This window comes from Piliocolobus tephrosceles, chromosome 8 (assembly GCF_002776525.5).
Source record: "Piliocolobus tephrosceles isolate RC106 chromosome 8, ASM277652v3, whole genome shotgun sequence".
Classification (NCBI taxonomy): Eukaryota; Metazoa; Chordata; class Mammalia; order Primates; family Cercopithecidae; genus Piliocolobus; species Piliocolobus tephrosceles.
Window position 1 is genome coordinate 15,227,831 of NC_045441.1, and position 21,060 is coordinate 15,248,890.

A 21,060-nucleotide genomic window follows, 5' to 3' on the forward strand; every position below is an offset into this window, starting at 1 on the left:
AGACTCCATCTCAAAAAAAAAAAAAAAAAAAAAAGAAAAGAAAAAGGCACACACAATACTTTTAAGGGTAAACAACCTTTATCCCACGTAATGGGAATGCAGATACAATAAGTGAATGATATAATCAGGAAATTGCAATGGGAAAAGAAGAAGGGATATATATGTGTGCGTGTGTGTGTGTGTATATATATTTACACTCACTAGACTATGGAGGATTCATCACCAGACTGGGAAGCAACAGCCTGGGCTCCAGAGTTGGCCACCCATCCATGCACAGATGAGGAGAGGTCTCATGAAGCTTCGGTGTGGTCTGGGGCCCTAGCTTTTTTTGTAATGAGTTGTTTGGCATGAGGCCCAGTCACAAGGGCCCTTCACAGCTGGGCTCAAGGAACACAAGAAGGTCAACTTGTTTTTTGTGATTGTCTGTTGTTTTTCAATAACTAATGTGTGGAAATAGATTGAAATAGAAATTTCTCCAAAACAGTGCTGGATGAACACCTCAAGGGGGTCATGCAACCTGTTCTGGGACTTGGTGACCATTGTTTGTGTCCACGTTCAATTGAGTTGAAATTTAACGTTTAACTTTTCCTCCACAAAGCCCAAGGCAATAGTGTATTCCAAGAGGAACTAAAACAATAAATGCCACTTTCAAGAAGTTAAATGATGCAAGTGCGGTGATTCCTGCCAAATCCCATCAGCTCATCAACAAGGATCATCTGGATTATGACAGATGATCACAATGGGCTGTTTTATCACCTTCACCAGGTAATAGCCCCAATTACAGCTGCAATCCCAGATGTGATATATTTACTAGAACAGATAACACAGCGTCTGACACTTGATATGTGATACTCAGTATGGCAAATACATTCTTTTCAATCCCTGTCATTAAGGAAGGCCAAAGGCAGTTAACTTTTACACAGCAAGGACAGTAATACACATACCACTTGCCCTACGTTAACTTACCTACTCTTTGCGATAACATTTTCCGTAGGGACCCTGGTCCTCTTGACATTCCACAGAACATTACAGTGGTCCACTATATCAATGACATTGTGATCACTGGATTTGTTGAGCAGGAAATGTCAAGTACTCTGGGTTCACTAAGATGATACATGTTGCCAAAAGATGGAAGATAAGTTCTATGACATTCAGAGTTCTGCCATATTAGTAAAGTATTTATGGATACAATCAGGGGTCTGGAGCATAAAGGGTGAAGTTAGTGAGCAGTGTAGCTCCTACCATTAAGAAAGGCACTGTGCTTAGTTCGTCCACAGATTGCGGAGGCAGCATATACTACATGGGAACGCACTGCCGTGACACATTTATAGGGTAATTCATAAGGCTGAAAGTTTGGGTGGGGCCAAGAGGAAGCAGGAGCTCTGCAGCAGACAGAAGCTATGATGAAAGACATCCTGCTGTGAAGGCCATATGCCCCAGCAGATGCCATAGTACTAGAGGTACCCCACAGATCCCCATGGGAGAGTCACAGTGTAGACCCCTAGGATCCTGAAGCATTCTGGAGCAAGGTCATGTACTCTGTGGCAGAGAACTGCTTGCTGTTTGAAAAATCACCTCCAGCCATGTTACTGTGCCTTAGTAGAGACTGAACAACCACAGGACCCCAGAAAAACGTTGCCCATCATTAGCTAAAAATTATGAAACACATTGGAGTCATAAGCTTGGGTAGGCACAGCAACAGTTTATTGTATGATGGAAATGGTCCATTTAGAGTTGGATCTGAACAAGGCCAGAAAGCACACGTAGGAAGCATGAACTGATGGCCTAGACTTCCATGCTAAGTACCTCTCCTTGAGCTTATGCTTATGGCATTGTGGATATTCCATCTGATCAGCTGACAGAGGAGACATTCAGACATGGCTCACAGATAGGTTCATGTACTCAGTATTATTTAATACTAGGCAGCATATAGGGCAGGGGAAAACACCACTCTGATCCATTTATAGAATAACTCATAAGGCTGCCAGTTTGAATGGGACCAAGAAGAAGGGGGAACTGTGAAGCAGTTCTATTATGTATATACTTATATATTATATATTAACATAAATGTATATAATATGTTATAATCATATCACTATATTTATATTTGGATTTTTACAATTATGTATTATAATATATTAATTATATTAATTATAATACAATTTATATTTAATTATAAATTATATAAATTAATAATTATAGTTAATATAATAATTATAGTATAATGTAATATATAGTAACATATGCATATATAATATAATCATATGTTACTATAACATATATAATCATATGTATAATTGTGTATTATTATCTTATTATTATTATTTTTTGAGATGGAGTCTCTGTCACTCAGGCTGTAGTGCAGTGGCACAATCTCAGCTCAGTGCAACCTCCGCCTCCCAAGCTCAAGTGATTCTCCTGCCTCAGCCTCCCAAGAAGCTGGAATTACAGGTGTACACCACCAGGCCCAGCTAATTTTTGTACTTTTAGCAGAGACAGGGTTTAACCATGTTGGCCACGCTGGTCTCAAACTCCTGACCTCAAGTGATCTGCCCGCCTCTGCCTCTCAAAGTGCTAGGACTGCAGGTGTAAGCCATTGCACCCAACCTACAATTATATATTATTATTTTATATAATTATGTATTACTAAATAGTAATGTATGCATATATAAACATAATAAACATTGCAATTGATACATAATTTAATTATAATATTAAATATGTTTCCCCTCATGAAAATGGACTGTTGCTGTACTACAGTTCCACAGCTGAGTTTCCCTGAAGGACAAGGGTGAAGAGGCTATCACCAGTGGGCAAAACGGTGAACAGTGTACTTTGTAACTGTTCTTGTACTCCTGGCAGAGGTTCATGGTTTATCTGACTGGTTGGAGGCATAAAAAAGCAAGACTGAAAGATCAGAGAAAAGAAAGTGGAAGGCAGAGAAAAGAAAGATCAGAGAAAAGAAAGTGGGAGGACACGTGTGCTAATCTTTACGCCCCTTTTTTTTTTTTTGAGACAGAGTCTTACTGTGTCGCCCAGGCTAGAGCACAGTGGCGTGATCTCTGCTCACTGCAACCTCCGCCTCCCAGATTCAAGTATTTCTCCTGTCTCAGCCACCTGGGTAACTGGGATTACAGTCATGCGCCACCACGCCCGGCTAAGTTTTTTGTATTTTTAGTAGAGACGGGGTTTCACCACATTGGCTGGGCTGGTCTCAAACTCCTGACCTTGTGATCTGCACACCTCGGTCTCCCAAAGTTCTGGGATTACGGGTGTGAGCCACTGTGCCTGGTCGATGCCTCATTTTAATGCTTACCAGAGAACATCTTCCCCACGATGGTTGGTTAGTGACCAGATGGATGGGATGACTCAGTGATGATGGGTGTTAGTCATTCTCTCTCGTAGGCTTTCTTGGTGCTTATACAATTGGCTAAAGAGTTGGTCATGGGGCAGGTTACACATGGGTCCAAGATTGATCTAGTTGTTGCTATTGCTGAATATTTACCTTGCTAGCAGCAGAGATTGGCTCTGAGCATGTATTATAGTGCCATCCACAAGAAACCCCTCTAGGTGGTTATTAGGTGGCAAGTTGATTAAACTGATCTTCCTCCACCCTAGAGATGATAGCTTTTTGCGTTTACTTGAATTATTACCTATTCCAAACATGGTCTGTCTTCCCTGCCCTTGGTGCCTCTGCTGACACTGCCATACAAAGGCTAGGGAATGCCTGATTTACTGATATAGAATTACCAACCACATTGCTTCAAAGCAAGAAACCCATTAGGTTGGAGCAAAGGTAACTGCAGGTTTTGCCATTACTTTTCAAGTATTCCATGTGCCCTACTTTACATTCCCTTATTTTGTCTTTCATCTGATTTGCCAATGTATAAATTGACAGTACCTTGACTCAGGTGCAGTACCTGGGTCACTACTTTTTTATTTTTTATTTTTGTTTTTATTTTTTGAGACAGAGTCTTGCTCTGTCATCCAGGCTGGAGTAAGGTGGCATGATCTCCGCTCACTACAACCTCTACCTCCTGGGTTCAAGCGATCCGCCTGCCTCAGCCTCTCGAGTAGTTGGGATTACAGGTGTGCACCACCACGCCTGGATAATTTTTTGTATTTTTAGTAGAGATGGGGTTTCCCCATGTTGGCCAGGTTGGTCTCGAACTCCTGACCTCATGATCCACCTGCCTCAGCCTCCCAAAGTGCTGGGATTACAGATGTAAGCCACTGCACCTGGCCCAGGTTGCTATTTTTAATGGCAAAAACAGCAATTACTTTTGCACCAACCTAATATTTTTTGGAGTTGTGACAAAGAGTGCATGACCATGGGATCCCCTGCTCCTATCATAAATGACATCACCCTGAAGCAGCCACTCTAATACAATACATAAATGATCTGTTAAAGTCTTGGTGAAGATGCCGGCTCAAGGGAAAAAAATCCTGTTGGGTTGGAGACTTGTCCTCCAGAATGCAGAATATGCAGTGAAGCCAATATGTGGTGCTATGTCCCCAAGAAACTCCAATGCCAGGGTTCAGAAACCCAGCAGTAAAGGGCAGTTTGGGACCCAGTGCAGTGGCCCATGCCTGTAATCCCAGCACTTTGGGAAGCCGAGGCAGGCAGATCAAGAGATCAAGACCATCCTGGCCAAAAGGGTGAAACCCTGTCTCTACTAAAAAATACAAAAATTAGCTGGGCATGGTGGCACGTGCCTGTAATCCTTGCTACTCAGGAGGCTGAGGCAGGAGAATCACTTGAACCTGGGACGAGGAGGTTGCTGTGAGCTGAGATCGCGCCACTGCACTCCAGCCTGGGCAACAAGAGCAAAATTCTATCTCAAAAGCAAAACAAAACAAAACAAAGTGGGTTTAGATCCTCTCACTATCACTCTTAATGATGCATTTAAAATGTTTATGACTCTTCTTCCTGAAACCTTAGTCCTTGCTGGAATAGAAGTTCCGGTTTCTAAGGAGGAAATTCTTCCACTAGGGGTCACAGTAAGAATTCCACTAGTCTTGAAACCACGGCTCTCACCTGGGCATGCTGGGCTCTTCATTTGTGTGGACCAGGAGGCAAAGAAAAACATCTGGATTTTGGAAGAAATATTGTATTAATACTTTCCTGATTATCATGAGGAAATGAGGCTATGGCTACACACTAGGGGGGCAGAAAATAAGCAATAAGTTTCCTCTTGGTGCTTCCATGCTCAGAGATAGCTGGAAATGTGTAACTGTAGCAAACCCAGTTCAGGAAGAGCAAAGCAAAGAAGGTCTCAGACCCTTTGCACAAAAAGATCTTGCAGGCCATCCCATTTAATAAGTATTCAGGACCTACTGAGGTGCTGGCCGAAGTGAAGAGGGTCTCAAAGAATGGTCAAGAGACAGATCTATTGTACTCTCAAGACCAGTTGCAGTCACAGGAATTGTAGCTTAGTCCATTAACCCATTATATTAAATGTTTTATACAGATTGCTGCCAGCTGACTGCCACCCTGAAAAGGTCTGAGACAGACTGAACTTAGTGGTGAGCTTGAGCAGTTCATAGTCACGCAACTATACTGGGTATTCCATGTGCCCCACGTTACATCCCCTTAGTTCACTTTTTGTTTTATTTGTCAGTGTATCAATTGACAGTACTTTGAGTCAGGTGCACTACAGGGGTCTTGATTTTCCATCAAGAGCTTCTTTGATGTTGCAGCATGGGACCCATACAGGAATCCTGTGGACACTTATGCATGCTTACTCTGGACGTATGAAAACATTAACATCCCATGGGCAATCCTTGACCAACTAAGAAGTGGACCAGTGAATTAATGCTTTTCTCTTCTGACTCTCAGGTGAACAGTCCTAAAGCTCATAACCCAGCCCCAATTTCCCTTAGCAATGACTAGCTTGATAAATCATCCTTGTATTGATTTTTGCTTCTGTATTAGATAGCTTTTGCTATATAACAAACCATTCCAAATCTTAGTTGCTTAAGATAACAACCATTTATTTGGCTCATAAATGTGTGGATCAGATAGATGGGCGTTCTGCTTACCTATTCCAGTCTTAGCTGATCTCAGCTGGGCTGGCTCATGCATTCTGTGGGCAGGTGCTGAGTCAGATGGGCACAGGATAGGCTAGGGCAGCCTCTGCAGGGATGTCATTGTGATTTCTTTGTTCTTCATCAGGGTAGCCTGGCCTTCCTCACATTGAAGGCTGCAGAGTCCCACGAAAGCAAAAGGAAGTGTGCAAAGCCTGTGGATGTCTAGGCTGAAACTGGAACAATGTCACTTCTGACACATTCTATTTGTCCCAGAAAATCACAAGTTTAGCCCGGGTTCAAATACACTCTATCTCTGGATGAAAGGAGCCACAAGGCTGCATTGCAGAAAATCTTCTGCACAGTGAAGGGAATAATGGCAACCGTTTTTGCAAATGTCGGGCTACACTTTCTGTGACTGTGAGTGTGATGTGTCAACTTGGGTAGGCTATTTAATCAAAGAGGAATCTAGGTGTTGCTGTGAAGGTGTTTTGTAAATGTGGTTAACAGTTGTAACCACTTCACTTTAAGTAAGGGGATTTCCCTTAGTAATGTGGCTTTGTCAGAGGTGTGTAAACAGAGTAACTCCATCTTGAATAGGAGCTGGGTAAAATGAGGCTGAGACCTACTAGGCTGCATTCCCAGACGGTTAAGGCATTCTAAGTCATAGGATGAGATAGGAAGTCAGCGCAAGATACAGGTCATAAAGACCTTGCTGATAAAACAGGTTGCAGTAAAGAAGTCAGTCAAAACCCACCAAAACCAAGATGCAACAAGAGTGACCTCTGGTCGTCCTCACAGCTACACTCCCACCAGCACCATGACAGTTTACAAATGCCATGATAACATCAGGAAGTTACCTTATATGGTCTAAAAAGGGGAGGCATGAATAATCCATCCCTTGTTTAGCATATCATCAAGAAATAATCATAAAAATGGACAACCAGTGACCTTTGGGGCTGCTCTGTTAATGGAGTAGTGATTCTTTATTCCTTTACTTTCCTAATAAACTTGCCTTCACTTTACTCTATGGACTCACCCTGAATTCTTTCTTGCAAAGATCCAAGAACCATCTCTTGGGGTCTGGAACAGGGTCCCTTTCCTGTAACAGCTGGGCCTCATCCCATCATTTGAAAGACCTTAAGAGTAAGAACTGAGATTTATCAAAGAAGAAGAAATTCTGCCTTGAGGCTACAGTATCAATTCATCCTTGGGTGTCCAGTCTGCTAGCCTGTCCTGTGGATTTCAGACTTGCCAGTTCCTATCATTGCATGAGCCAATCCTTTAAAATAAATCTCTTAATATTTTATAGATAGATGTAAATAGATCTAATGTTTTATGAATAGTTTGATTGATTGATTGATTGATTTTGTTTTTCTGGAATGCACCGGCTGATACACCTTCCTTCCCCCTTTCCCTTTTCCAAGATCTTTCCTGTTCCCTGGGATGACTTCCCAAAATAAGCTGCCACAATAAACCCTTGTCTGAGGTTCTGCTTTTTTGAGACAACTCCGCCTAAGTTGGTAGGATCACCTCTAATTCTATTCTGTTAACCAGCCACCGTCATTTCTTACCTGGATTGTCATAGCCTCCTAACATCTCTGTGATTCCACCCTCAGTCCCTTCCAGTCTCTTCTTACCCCACAGGTCAGGGGAACCCGGGTAAAATGCTAAGTGAGATCACACAATTCCTCGACTCACAATCCCACCAAACTTCCATTGTTCTCTGGGTAAAAACTGACACAGTAGTTTTCAAGGCTCAGTATGATCTGGCCCCCATTTAACTCTCTGGTCTCAGGTCCTGTTCTTTCCTTCCCTCACTTCAGCAACCCTGGCCTCATTGCTACTCCCCAAGCACTCTAGACATGTTCATGTCTTAAGACCATGCTGTCTACTCCTCCCAAAGAGCTCTTCCCGCAGATGTCTACATGGCCTCTACATTCACGTCTCCAAAGGACACCATCTGCATTGTAGCACAGACACACAACACGTTGGAGATTTGTTAGCCAATCCCATAACTTTCTTTTTCTTTTCTTTTATTGAGACAGGGACTCACTGTGTTGCACAGGCTGGAGTGCAGTGACAGGATCATAGCTGACTGCAGCCTCCAACTCCTGGGCTCAAATGATCCTCCCACCTCAGCCTCCCAAGTAACTGGGACTACAGGTGTACACCACCACACCTGACTAATTTTTAAAATTTATTTATAGCGATGGGGTCTCACTATGTTGCCCAGGCTGATCTCAAACTCCTGGCCTCAAACTCCCAGCCTCAAGTGATCCTCCTGCCTTGGCCTCCTAAAGTACTGGGATTACAGGCGTGAGACACCATGCCCAGCCTCCCTAACCTTCAAGTTGGGGAAAGTGAGGAACAGATAGGTTGAATGACTTCCCCAGGGTCTCGCATCTGATAGGAAAACTGGCAGAAGAAACCCTTTTGCTGTTTCACAGACCCTGTGTTGCAAGAAATGTTTCACGAAATAATTTCGTTTAGAGAAAGAGGGTTTGGCAGCTGATCATCCAGAGAACATTTTCATCCGGGTATCTAAGCATTGCTGGTTCTATTAGAGAATTGTAAGAATGATGAATGCATATTTATTCCCACACTGTGTGAGATACAGAGCTGGAAACCTCACCCCCCGTCCCCCAACTCCCATGTCAACCTCTGCAATCACAAGCTAAGCAGCACGAATCCCCATGTGAAATGACTAGGGAGAGAAGCCGATCCCAGCCTTGTACTTTGTCTCTGTCTCATATTCAATATTCCTTGGCAGGTGCGGAGAATGACTCATTCCCCCTACTCCTCTGAAAATGTCCCTTTCATGTTTCATAAACAACAGCTTTGCTGTGCCATTGTCTCTGTTAGTTATTTTCATAATTCATAATTATCTTCGTTCTTAAAATGTAGAAGTACATTTAAAAGCATGATCCAATCCAGCTTGATTGCCGCCACATTGTGTTCAAAGTAATTACCATTCATTTGGCTTTTGAGGCTGTTGAATGAATTTTCCACATGAGATTCCTTAATTTGTACATATTTTATTGCTATAAAATAGGTATTGGCAAGCTGCCTAAACTGCAGTGAAGGCCTTTAATTCCTATCACTCTGTGATAAAACAAACTGAGAGGCTTAAGATAGAACACTTGAAACGGATTCGACTCCTTTTGCTAAACCAAGTTTCCCCAGGTGTAAGACACAGGTAAGATTAAGGTAGCTTAGTTCAGGCTGAGAGCTCAGAATTGTTTCAGCATTTGTATAAAAGTGATAATGTCCCTCCATGATGGCAAACCTTTCTCTTTCCTTGATCTATTATTCCTCAGAGAAAGGATGTTTGGAGAGAAAATGTTATGAACATTTTTCATGCATACTGAGAGAAATCAAGTAAGGCACAAAACAGAGCCAGGGAATTCTTGGTCACAGCGGGGGGTGGGAAGGGGACAATGTCCTGGAGGGAGCTCTGGAAAGCTGTGTGGCCTTTGGAAAGCCTTCTACCTCTCTGAATCCAATTTGCTCCCTTGTAAAATTAAGGAGTTAGGAGAAGTGATTCCTAAATTTAATTTGTAATTTGTTTTTCTGAGGTTATCGGTAACTTGGGTTTACTCAAGATCTTTTGACTGAGGCTTTCTCTAGGTTGTTTGTTGTTTTGTTTTGTTTTTGTGTACTTTGAAGGGGTGCAAGTGCAATTTTGTTGCATGCAATATTGCACATTAATGAAGTCTTAGCTTTTAGTGTGTCCATTGCCTAAACACCCAATTAATGTACATTGTACCTGTTAAGCAATTTCTCATCCCCCAGCCCCCACCCATCTTCCCACCTTTCAGTCTCCAGTATCTATCATTCCACACTCCTTTTACATGTATTTAGCTCCCACTTATAAGTGAGGACATGTGACTTTTGTCTTTCTGTTTCTGAGTTGTTTTGCATGAAATAATGGCCTCTAGTTCTATGTTGCTGCAAATACATGATTTTATTTTTTTAATGGATGAATAGTATTCCATATGTTCTTTATCCAATCATCCATTGATGGACACAAAATCACATCTATGTTGTTTCTTATGCATAGGAAACAGGAAGTGAGATGGCAGGAGGCTGTTCTGAATCAGGAAGTGAGATGGTGGGAGGCTGTTCTGAAACAGGAAGTGAGATGGTGGGAGGCTGTTCTGAAACAGGAAGTGAGATGGTGAGAGGCTGTTCTGAAACAGGAAGTGAGATGGTGGCAGGCTGTTCCGAAACAGGAAATGAGATGGCCAGAGGCTAGGTTGTAGAAAGGATTCAAGTGTTGGGCAGATGAACATCAAGGTTTTTCCTAATCCAGAAATCTTTTGATTCCATGTGTTCAGTGGACATTTTTCCTGACTTCATCAGTGGGATTTTCACCACCTTCCAGTCCAAATCCTTTCCACCATTTCTGGGTTTTCATGGGCATGTGCACATGCTTAGGCATTTATTGTCTGTGTTAGTCTAGACACAGTTTGCATTGCTATAAAGGAATACCTGAGACTGGATAAGTGATCAAGGAAAGAGGTATATTTGGGTCCCAGTTCTGCAGGCTGTATAAGCACAGTGCCAACTTCTGCTTGGCTTCTGGTGAGGTTTCAGGAGGCTTTCACTCATGGGTGAAGGTGAAAGGGGAGCAAGTGTGTCGCATGGCTGGAGAGGAAGCAGGAGAGGGATGGGGATGGTCCCAAACTCTTTTTAACAATTAGATCTCATGGTAACTTATTACCACAGTGAGGGCACCAAACCATTCATGAAGGATCTGCCTCCTGGACCCAAACACCTCCCACCAAGTCCCACCTCCAACACTGGGGATCACATTTCAACATGAGATTTGAAGGGGCAAATATCCAAACTATGGCATTGTCTTTGAAATCCATCCCAGCTTTTCTCTGCTTTCCAAAAACTATTCTTTTTAGCCTCATTTAGGGTAACTGGCATGATGTCCATGGAACCATTTCCAGTGAATTCTACCCAGCAATAAATGTCTCTACAAAGCACTTAGTTCCATAGTAGTCTATCCTGTTTTCTGGTGTTTAATATATATTTCTCTTCTTTGTGCAACTAATTATATATTCTTTAAGAAAAGAGTTGATGTCTTATACTCCTATGCTCATCACAGGTGAAAATCCCACTGATGAAGTCAGGAAAAATGTTCACTGAACACATGGAATCAAAAGATTTCTGGATTAGGAAAATCACAATAGCTAAGTCATGGAACCAACCAACATAAGTGTCCATCAGTGGTTGATTGCATAAAGAAAATGTGGTACATATACACTGTGGAATACTATGCAGCCATAAAAAGAATGAAATCATGTCCTTTGAAGGAAAGTGAATGGAGCTAGAGACCATTACCCTAAGTGAACTAACTCGGAAACAAAAACCATACACTGAATGTTTTCACTTACAAATGGGAACTAAACAATGGGTACATATGGATATAAAGATGGAAATAATAGACTCTGGGTACTCCAAAAGTGGAGAGGGTGGCAGAAGGGCAAGAGCTTAAAAAGTGCCCATTGGGTGCCATGTTCACTTTTAGTAATGAGTACACTAGAAGCCCAATCCCACCAGTATGCAATCCACCTATGCACATGTACCCCCGAATCTAAAATAAAATTAAATTAAATTAAAAAAGAAAAAATGTTGTGTCATCTTCCTTTTTTGGTTTCACCATAGTGAGACTCATAGCTGGTATTTAATGGATACTCATTGATCGGTGGATCCAACATGAATTTTTTCATGCATTTATTTATCAAACATTTAATTGGCATATTTATTTACTCTCTCTGGATCCTAGGAATTGACTAGCCTGTTCTCTTCCATTGAGAACACCCATTTTTTGGCCAGGCGCAATGGCTCACGCCTGTAATCCCAATACTTTGGGAGGCCGAGGCAGGCGGATTACCTGAGGTCAGGAGGTTGAGACCAGCCTGACCAACATGGAGAAACCCTGTCTCTACTAAAAATACAAAATTAGCTGGACATGTAATCCAGCTACTCAGGAGGCCAAGGCAGGAGAATCACTTGAACCCCGGAGGCGGAGGTTGTGGTGAGCAGAGATGGTGCATTGCACTCCAGCCTGAGTAACAAGAGCGAAATTCCGTCTCAAAAAAAAAAAAGGAAACACCCATTTTTCCCTTTGACATTCTTTCCCCAAAATCTTCATTAGTGCAGGCCCATAATACCTCTATTGGATTATCTCGAAAACACATGATGCTTCTTTTTGTTTTTTGTAAGCATGGTCTTACTCTGTTGCTCAGGCTGGAGTGCAGTGGCACATTCATGGCTCACTGAAGCCCCGACCTCCCCCACCTCGACCCCGACCGCAAGTGATCCTCCCACTTCAAGCTCCTGAGTAGGTGGGACAATGGGCCAGGCTAATTTCTTGATTTTTTAATAGAGATAGAGTCTTACTACATTGCCCAGGCTGGTTTCAAACTCCTGGGCTCAAGTCTTCCTTCAGCCTCAGGCTCCCTCAGTGCTGGGATTATAGGCATGACCCACTGTGCCCAGCCCCAAACCCAAATCTTCATGAACATATCCGCAGGGTTTTTGACAATGAGTAGGAAGAGCTCTAGCCCTGACCCCTATAAACTGCCGATCTTAGCAAAACAAAATGTTGAAAAAGCATTTCCTATGGTACTTAAATGGAATTCAATACTGATACATCAGAGGTTGTAAGTATATCTGGACTTATCCCAACTATAAATAACTCACTGGTCATTATTTATTTAGTAATTATAAATAACGTGATAACAGGGGTGTCTGTTGTGCTCACCGTTTTACACTTATTCTGCAAAATCTCAAACATACACAGAAATAGAAATCAGAGCAATGGACCTTAGGTACCCACCACTCAGCTTTCACAATTCTTTATTTACGGCCAATCTTCTCTTATCTATACTGCCCCAACCCAGATATCTATAAGTTTTCCAGAATGCATGTCTAAATGATAAGAATTTTTAAATATGCATAATCATAATACTAATATTGCATCCTAAAAAGCTAGCAATAGTTCTTTAATATTATCAAATAGCCATCTGTGCAGTTTGTACATTTCCCCAATTGTCTCATAAATAGTTTTTGAAGAATTCACTTATTAAATAGGATCCACTTAAAGCCCACACATTGCATTTGATTAATGTGTCCCTTAAGTGTTTTTAAATCTAGAGGTTCCATCTTCATCTCTTTTAAAAACATTTTTATTTGCAATTCATTTTTTTTTTAATAAACCCAGTCATTTATCCTCTATAGCTTTCTACATTCTGAACTTTACTGATTACATCCCAAAGGTCTTGTTAAACCTGGTCCTCTGGACCCTGGTAGCTGTGTCTAAGGCTTGGTGCAATTCAATTGGAGTTTGGGGCAAGAATAACTTAGAGGTGATGGTGTTACCATTTTGTCTCTGTCTCATAGCACAAGGCTGACATAGAGAGGGTGATTCGTGAATGTTTGTTAGATGTATGAATGCGTGACCTCTTACCCTGTTATGTTCTAACAGAATTCCTTAACATCTTCCATGCCAAAGTATTGTTCCGTTTTCTCATGGCATGATAGTTGGCTTAGCCAATGCAGTCTCAGCCTTGCAGTGGGCAATAAAAGATCTCCCAGAAGGAGCTCACTGCCTGGGGAACAGGGGAGACAGGATGGCAATGGAATTTACAGGATGCCATGAGAATACAGAACAAGGTTGTCAAATCAGTCTCAAGGGGCATACAAAGTCTTACTGGGGAGTAAATGCCTGATATTAAAGGATGACTGGGGAGTAAATGCCTGATACTGAAGGATAACTAGGCCTGGTGGCCCATGCCTGTAATCCCAGCACTTTGGGAGGTCGAGGCAGGCAGATCACCTGAGGTCAGGAGTTCAAGACCAGTCTGGCCAACATGGCGAAATCCCGTCTCTACTAAAAATACTAAAATTAGCGAGGTGTGGTGGTGTGTACCTGTAGTCCCAGCTACTTTGGAGGCTGAAGCAGGAGAATCGCTTGAACCCAGTAGGCGAAGGTTACAGTGAGCCAAGATTGTGCCACTGCACTCCACGCTGGGCAACACAGTGAGACTCAGACAACAACAACAACAACAACAACAACAACAAAACCAGGAGTTATTAAGGGCAGAGATCAGGGAGAGTATCTAAAGCAAAGGGCCATAGCACACCAGGTGAATGGTGCATGGGAAGCTGCCAGTGGTTCTGGGGTGTGGACAACGAAGAGTAATGAGGTCTGAGAGGCAGACCATGGATGACTTGGAATCCCAACTAGGGAATTTTAATTGCATTTTCAAGAGGATGAAAAGCCTTTGAATGAGTTCTCACGCCTGTAATCCCAGCATTTGGGGAAGCTGAGGCGGGTGGATTACTTGAGCCCAGGAGTTTGAGACCAGCCTGGGTAACATGGTGAAACCCTGTTGCTACAAAAAATACAAAAATTAGCTGGGTGTGGTGGCTCGCACTGGCAGTTTCAGCTACTCCGCAGGTTGAGGATTGGTTGAGGAGGACTGCATGAACCCAGGAAGCTGAGGCTGCAGTGAGCCATGATTAAGCCACTGTACTCCAGCCTAGGTGGCAGAGGGAGACCCTGTCTCAAAAAAAAAAAAAAAAAAAAAAAAAAAAAAAGAAGAGGCTAAGACTCATGTTGGAGTCACAGTTAAGAAAGCAAGAAATGATGAGAGGCCTGAATTTTGGCTGGGGCTATGGGGATCCAGAGATAAACAGGCATTTCAGGCACATTTTATTTATTTATCCATTTTTTGAGATGGAGTCTCGCTTTGTCGCCCAGCCTGGAGTGCAGTGGCCTATGATGTCAGCTCACTGCAACCTCTGCCTCCTGGGTTCAAGCAATTCTCCTGCTTCAGCCTCCCAAGTAGCTGGGATTACAGGTGTGTGCCACCACACCTGGCTAATTTTTGCATTTTTAATAGACACGGGGTTTCACCATGTTGGCCAGGCTAGTCTCAAACTCCTGACCTCAGGTGATCTGCCTACCTCGGCCTCCCAAATGCTGGGATTACAGGCGTGAGCCACCGTGCCCAGCCGAGGCACATTTTAAGGTAGAACTATCACTGCACACCTATAGGAATGGCCAAATTGCAAAACACGGACAACACAGAATGCTGATGAGGCTGTGGAGGAACAGGAACGCGCCCATCCACTGCTGGTGAAAATGCAAAACGGTACAGCCACTTTGGAAGACAGTTTTGCAGTTTCTTACAAAACTAAGCATTCTCTTATCTTAGAATCCAGCAACTGGGCTCCTTGGTATTTACCCAAAGGAATTGAGTACTTATGTTCTTACAGAAACCTGTATGCAGATATTTATAGCAGCTTTAGTCATAATTGCAAAAACTTGGAAGGAAGCAAGAGGTTCTTCAGTAGATGAATGGGTAAACGGGCATATCCTGCCAATGGAATATTATTCAATGCTAAAAAGAAATGAGCTGTCAAGCCATGAAAAGACATAGAGGAAACTTCAATGCATATTACTAAGCGAAAGAAGCCAATCTGGAGAGGCTACATACTGTATGACTGTAACTATCAGACATTCTAGAAAATGCAGAACTATGGAGACAATAAAAAAATCAGGGTATGCCAGGGATTGAGGGGAGGGAGAGGTGAACAGACAGAACACAGATAATGTTTACTGCAGTGAAAATACTTGTGGCCAGATGTGGTGGCTCATACCTGTAACCCCAGCACTTTGGGAGGCCGAGGCCAGTGGATCACTTGAGGTCAGGAGTTGCAGACCAACCTGGTCAACATGATGAAACCCCATGTCTACTAAAAACACAAAAGTTAGCTGGGCATGGTGGTGTGCACCTGTAATCCCAGCTACTCAGGAGACTGAGGCAGGAGAATTACTTGAACCCGGGAGGCAGAGGTTGCAGTGAGCCGAGATCGCACCACTGCCCTCCAGCCTTGGAGGCAGAGCAAGACTCCATCCCAAAAAGAAAAAAAAAAAGAAAAAAAAAAAAAAGAAAATACTTGTATGACACCATGATAGTTGCTACATGTCATTATGCATTAATCAAAACCTATAGAATGTACACCACCAGAAGTGAACCCTAATGTACTCTGTGGGCTTTAGCTTATAATGGTGTGTCAATGCAAGCTCCTCATAAATGTGTCACTCTGGAGGGAGATGTTAATAGTAGGAGAGGCTGTATATGTGTGGGGGCTGCGGATATAAGGGAAGTCTCTGTGTATATGTGCTCAATTTGTTCAAATTTGCTGTGAGCCCAAAAGTTTCCTAATAAATAAAGTCTTACTTTGAAGAAAGAAGCAGATTCAACTGGAATCTGTCATGGTTTAGATGTGGGGAAGTGGGGAACAGAGCCTGAGGCGAAGTGGCCCCAAGTTGCGGGTATAGGCATTTATTTTCTGCCACTTGTGACACTATCTTCTGTCTCCACTGTGCGAGCACAGATACTTTTGTAAAAGCCAGAAAATTGCTGACAATTATCTTAATATGTGAGCTTCTCCAAAGTACAGGCTAGATTATATAAATCGCAGAGAAAATTGAGACAGAAAAACAAACAAACAACCCTTATTTGTTAGTTCCATGCTGTCACTTTAAACGTTAAAAAACTAGGACCCCTGGCCGGGCGCGGTGGCTCAAGCCTGTAATCCCAGCACTTTGGGAGGCCAAGACGGGCGGATCACGAGGTCAGGAGATCGAGACCATCCTGGCTAACCCGGTGAAACCCCACCTCTACTAAAAAATACAAAAAACCTAGCCGGGCGAGGTGGTGGGCGCCTGTAGTCTCGGGAGGCTGAGGCAGGAGAATGACGTGAACCCGAAAGGCGGAGCTTGCAGTGAGCTGAGATCCAGCCACCCAGCCACTGCACTCCAGTTTGGGCGACAGAGCGAGACACCGTCTCAAAAAAAAACAAACTAGGGCCCCAAAAGGATTTTTCCTGGTTAATACAATTAGTGCCTGGGCTGGGATCAGAAGGTGGATAAGCCAAGGGCTGTTGATTCATATTTCAACAGAGCTAATACCACTTCCTGGGGCTGGCTGTGCTTGTTTGCGGACTGTCTTAGTGTTAGTAAGTCTGGGTCTGTGGGACTTAAAATGTGTTACTTAACTTTCTTGAAAGGGAAAGAGCACCTGTCAAGTCCATTGTCCCAGGGAGAGTTGCCTTTCTGACCTTGGTCTCTGCACCTGTAAAACGACCTTGGCAATATCTACTCTCCCTACTGCAGAGGACTTTGGAGAGAATGAAGTATGACAATATGTTGGAAGTCCTGTGAAACTAATCTGGAAGTGAGATTGTGATTGGTTGACTCAGGCTCTGGGAGGGTCTGGTCCAGATTTTGTTACTAAGGAGGAGAGTGCCTGGACAGGTAACTCAAGAGGGAGGCGATTCATGTTTCTGGTCTTTCTCATCTGTCCAGTGAGGTATCTGGAAGAGACAACCCCCACTGTCCCTTCCTTGTCTAACACTGAATGATGCTATACACCAAAAACTACAAAGGAATTATTGTTTACTTGCAGTACTAAATTCTAGTTTGCTACTCCTTTTTTCCCCCCTAAGGTAGAAAAGTGCTATAATGTAGGTCCTTGTTGCGCATATTAAATCATAGCTCCAGCCAGATCATGCCTCTGTTAGAGATAATTCTTACACAGAGGTCAGCAATAGCCTCTTTGCAACCAAATTACCATTCATCCAAGTGGATCAGAATCCTGGAGCTAGGAAAGTGGGAAGAGCAGCTGTAAATGGGTAGGAATCTGCATTATTTTAAAAAAAATCAAGCTTTCTTTTGGAAAAAATTTTAGACACACAGGAAATTGCAAAGATAGTACAGCAAACTCCCATGTAGGCACCCTCGATGGTTCTATCTTAATAATTATTAAACAATTGTTTAATTTTTTTTTTTTTGGTGACGGAGTCTCACTCTGTCACCCAGGTTGGAGTGCAGTGGCCGGATCTCAGCTCACTGCAAGCTCTGCCTCCCGGGTTCACACCATTCTCCTGCCTCAGCCTCCTGAGTAGCTGGGACTACAGGCACCCACCACCTCGCCCGGCTAGTTTTTTTGTATTTTTTAGTATAAACGGGGTTTCACCGTGTTAGCCAGGACGGTCTCGATCTCCTGACCTCGTGATCCGCCTGTTTCGGCCTCCCAAAGTGCTGGGATTACAGGCTTGAGCCACCACGCCCAGCAACAATTGTTTAATTTTAAGTAATTGAAATAATTATTGAATAATTAAATAACAATGGGATAATATTAAAACCAAATAGGTGACATTGGTGCAATGTATGAATATAGTTCCACGTCATTTTTCCCACATATCTAGATGTGCATAACCACTACTGCAATCAAGATACATGAAATGTTAACTTTATGTGTCAACTTGGCTGGCCACAGGGTCTGGATATGTGGTCAAATATTATTCTGGATGTTCCTACGAGGTTGTTTTTGAATGAGATTGACATTTAAATTGGTGGACTTTGAGTAAAGCAAATTGGCCCACCTGTGTGGGTAGACCTCATCCAATCAGCAGACGATGTGACTAGAACTGGGGGCTGATCTCCCCCAAGCAAGAGAACATTCTGACAGCAGATGGCTGGCCTTGACTTACACTGCATCAGCAATTCCCCAGGTCTCGCCTGACAGTCTGAGCTGCAGATTCTAGACTTGTCAGCCTCCATAATGTTATGAGCCTTCTCCTTAACATAAATCAATCCATCTATCTATGTATCTATCTATGTATTTATGTACCTATTTATCTATTTATCTCTATCCATCATCATCTATCTCTATGTATCTTTGTATCTATCATCCATCTATGTATCTATCAATCATCTATCTGTATGTATCTATGTATCTATATATCACCTATCGATGTATCTGTCTATGTATCTATCATCTATCTATCTCTATGTATTTGTGTATCTATTTATCATCTATCTATCTGGATCTATGTATCTACATATCATTTATCTATCTATGCATCTATCTATGTATCTATCTATGTACCTAGCTATGTATTGATCTGTGTATACACAGATCTATGTATGTATGTATCTATCTAGCCATCTATCTACCATGTATCCATGTATCTACTTGTCATCTATGTATGTATATATGTATGTGTCTATCTGTGTATATATGTATGTATGTATCTGTGTATTTATCTATGTATCTCTCTCTCTCTCATTAGTTCTTTTTGTCTGGAGGACTGTGACTACTACAGCACAGAATTAAGGAACTTGTCCTTTGACCAGCAGTAGAGGAGATTGTCAGACACTCTGAAGTCTGAGCAGCCTTGTCCCCAATATACACTACTTCCAGCAGGATGACCAATGAAAGAATCGAAAGTTCTGGTGGTCACTGCTACATAACCCAGCAGTCCCTTTGGACAGTGGAGAGAGGAGCATGTCCTAATAGCCCCAAATATTAGGAAACTTTCCATCCCCTGCCAGCTTCATTGCTTGGAGTGTAGAGCATGCTTCTCACACTTTCACAGGTGCAGCGGGGCAGGAACCTGAAAGTTTGCATCTCCATTGAGCTCCCAGGTAAGACCGGTGCTTCTGGCCTGCAGAACACACTTCTTGGCATCAGATGCCCCTGAACTGGACCCCTAGCCCTGATCCCTTCTGCTTCTGGGATTCTGGGAACATTGCTCAACTTAGTTGAGCCTCAACTGCACTATTTACAAATTGGGGGTGATGAGGCCTGGTTTACACACATGCTGTGAGAGTCAGTGACATCGTGCCGTGGAGTGCCTAGCACAGGTCTGGTACACAATTATCACTCACTCGGTATTTTGCTTATTCTCTTTCTTCCTATCCCCAAATAGGGATGACCTGCGCATGGGAGAATAACAAAAGGTTAGTTTGAACACACACAAAAAGAACAAGACCTTCAGGACTGCCATCCCAGTTTGGAGTCTGTTTTCTCCCAGTTTTCCCCTCCTTGAATTAAGAGGTTAGACTTTCCCCAGGCTGCATCGATTCTGGTTGGCCCGGTCATTTTTGCTTTGGAAACTATGTTTTATCACTTTCCATGGGTCCACACTGACCTTTGATATATAACTGCTTGAAAAATGAGTGTTCTTAGGGAATCATTCCCTAAAAAAGGGCAGCTTCACCTTATTCCCCATCGTCTTGGAGACTGGGATCCCAGAATAATCCTTTTGACCATGCACTTTTCCCCAGGGGAGAAAGGTCTCAAAATGCAATTTATTGTAAAACACACAGTGGTTACAGAGCTACCACAGTCAATGATATTCCTTTTATTACCACTCAGATGAGAACAGAAAATGACATTGGGAAGCAGTGAACTCACCAGAAGGGCAGAGAAAGTCATTAAATTCAACATGCATCATATTTCATAATCAGAACCCCGCAGTCAGCGCTGACACCACCGAATGAGTTTGTTGCAGCCATGACAATATAAATCCCACTGCGTCTCCTTCCCCTCGCTCTCTCTTTCTGGACCCTAGCTAGGACCAGGCCATTAATCACTATAGGCAGGGGACGGTGCAGACCACTGCACTCTGGATTGCATAAATTGAAAATACATCAGTATTAGTGGAGAACACTGTCTTTAGTTTATCTTTGTTTGGAGCACTGGCTTCTGAAGGGCTGGGATGTTATTACAGCTAAACCATCTAATTAGAGCCCTTCATGGCTTACGTGAGAAGGATTAAGAGGAAGCCCTTTCTTCAGGGAGTGAAGCCTGCAGGAAGAGGTTGTGGGGTTGCTGATGGAGTCTCCTAGTTGATATCTAAAGTGGTATATGGGAGTGAATGGGCACTCCTGTGGGCCCGGAGTGGGCCACCAAAAATACCTGGACAGACATCAGGTTTATCTTAGCGTTTTAGTTTGATTTTGCATTCTATGCTCTAGAGTGTATGTTGTGTAATTCATACTTTTCTTTCTTTTTTTTTGAGATGGAGTCTCTCTCTGTCACCCAGGCTGGAGTGCAATGGCTCAGTCTCGGCTCACTGCAACCTCTGCCTCCCAGGTTCAAGCGATTCTCCTGCCTCAGCCTCCTGAGTAGCTGGGATTACAGGTGCCTGCCA